Consider the following 2737-nt stretch of genomic DNA (forward strand, 5'->3'; position numbering starts at 1 on the left):
GAAAATATACGGCCGGATGGTCCGCCTACGAATCTTTCTCGCCCAATAGAAAATGAAGATGGCCCACACTGTAGACGGTGCTCTGCCTTCAGTCACCTGATAACGTGCTCTAATAAAAAAAAGAGGTAAAAGAATCTATGTCATTATCAGTCACAGGACGCTCACGTGTCTCCTTTTTTACAGTCGTATTTAGATTTAAGGTCTTATTCGTCTGGCACTGAGATTTTTGGAACGCCTGTGGGTGTCTTAAGTTTTTTCTTTGCTCTGAACACGAAGTGAATGGCCATGACAAACTGACCCTGGGAAAAGAGTGGGCGGATAGCTTCTCCAGCGAGCAAGTTGTTCTCTTTTGTTGATGTAGAGCGTCATCTTTAGAAACATTTTCCCTGAGGCCATAAAGTTAAGTTTCAACTCGGGCCAGTCTTTTGTTTAACAGATTAACAGAGTTGGAAGGGACCTTATAGGTCCGGGATGGCGAACCTATGCCACGTGTGCCACAGGTGGCACGCAGAACCATTTGTCAGGGTACGTGAGGCATTGCCCTGTCAGCTGGTCAGCACGCATGCGTGTGCTGGCCAGCTGAGTTCAGCCTTTTATAAAGCCATTTTTTGCCCTCCCCAGGCTCCAGAGGCTTTACAGGAGCCTGGGGAGGGCGAAAAGAGCCACCTTTACCCCCCCACCCCCCCCCGGCCCTCTGGAGGCTTCAGGAGCTTCTCTGAAGTCTCGAGTGAAAAAAGCCAGCCCTATGGGAAAACCGGAAGTTTGGGAATGGATTTCCGGTTTGCTCGTAGGGTCGGTTTAAGCCCTCTGGAGGCTTCAGGGAAGCTTCCTGAAGGTCCCTGAAATCTCCGGAGAGCTTAAACCGACCCTATGAGCAAACTGGAAGTGACTTCCGGTTTGCTCATAGGGTCGTTTTTTGCCTTCTAGAGGCTTCAGGGAAGCCTCCTGAAGGTCCCTGAAGCCTCCGGAGGGCCTTAGGGAGGCGGGTGAGGCTGTTTTCGCCCTCCCCAGGCTCCTATAAAGCCTCTGGAGCCTGGGGAGGGTGAAAAAAGCATGCAAAAAATGGGGGAAGCGCCTCTCATGCGCACTGGGGGGGTTGTGCATTGCATTATGGGTGCGGCATGCCCGTGCATGGCCCCCCCCTGCGCTCCCCCCCTTATGGCATGCAAGCCAAAAAAGGTTCACCGTTGCTGTTATAGGTCATCTAGTCCAACACCCACTCAACCCCATCCCCACTCAAGCAGGAGATCCTACATCCTTTCTGACAAATGGCAGTCCAATCTCTTCTTGAAAGTCTCAAGTGATGGAGCTCCCATAACTTCCGAAAGCAAGCTGTTCCATAGGTTGATTGTTCTCACTGTCAGAAAGTTCCTCCTTGTTTCTAGGTTGAATCTCTCCTTGGCCAGTTTCCATCCATTATTCCTTGTCTGGGCTTCAGGTACTTTGGGAAATAGCTTGATCCCGTCCTCTCTGTGGCAACCCTTCAAATATTGGAACACTGCTATCATGTCTCCCCTGGTCTTTCTCTTCACTAGACTAGCCATGCCCAGTTCCTTTTTTTATTATTAAAAAGTTTTTTATTAAACACACATTAAAACATGGGACATAGTGTAACCGTCTTGGCAATGTCTTTGCTATACGACCATGACAGGGATTGGTTCCTGCCAGTTCTAACCTCTTCTATAGAGGTTCCACAAATCTACAGTGCCGTTTAGAACCAGTTCCAGCTCCCTCCCCCTGCCCGCTCCCACATCATCAAGATGAAGAGCGAGAGGAGGAATTCTAGGAGTTGAAGTCCACAAGTCTTAAAGCTGTCAAGTTTGAACACCCCTGGGTTTTTTTTCCTAATGGGTTAGGGGTGCAAGGGTTTTGTAACTTGACAGCTTTAATACTTGCGTGCTTCAAATGCCAGAGTTTCTGAGCCAACATTTTGCTTGCTAAGCAAGAGCGTTGTTAAGTGAGTTTCACCACATTTTACAAGTTGGCCACGCCCACCCAGTCACATGGCTGGCAAGCCACTCCCACCCGGTCTCATGGCCGGCAAGCTACTCCCACCCGGTCACATGGCCAGCAAGCCACTCCCACAAAGCAGGCCACACCTACAGAAGAGGTTTTAAAATATTTTGAAACCCACCACTGGACCATGCTTATTTACAATTGGTCTATTCAGTATTTACAAATATAAAGATATCGTATTTCCATCAATGTTGCTTTGTTCTTGTCTTATACATTTTCACTGTTATGATTTCATACATAATTCTAATCTCCATTCTATAAATCTTAGTCATAGCTTATTTTGGGTCTTTCCTTTTTTGTTCCAACCATCGATAAAATTTATCCCAGATCTTATAATATTCTGATTCGGCTCTATTCTTCAATTCCCACGTCAATTTATCCATTTTAGCACAAATCATAATTTTCCTAATTTCTTCTTGTTGTGGAATTTCCCTGTTTTTACAGTTTTGGGCAGACAATTCTTGCTGCCGTAATAATATGTATTGTTAAGTAGATTACCCCCTTGTTTTGTTTATCGTTTATGATTCCCAAAATAAATAGTTCTGGTTTGAATTCTATTTCCTCTTCGGTTATCTCTATCAGCCACCTTTGAATTTTCCACCAATATTCTTTTGTTTTTTGGCACGACCACCATATATGGTAGTAGGTGCCTGATTCATAATCACATTTCCAACAATTTGGTGCTAAATTTCTAAACATTTTGGCTTTCTCGCAGGAGGGA

This window comes from Natrix helvetica (genome assembly GCF_964273705.1).
Source record: "Natrix helvetica genome assembly, chromosome: 1".
In the NCBI taxonomy this organism is placed as follows: Eukaryota; Metazoa; Chordata; class Lepidosauria; order Squamata; family Natricidae; genus Natrix; species Natrix helvetica.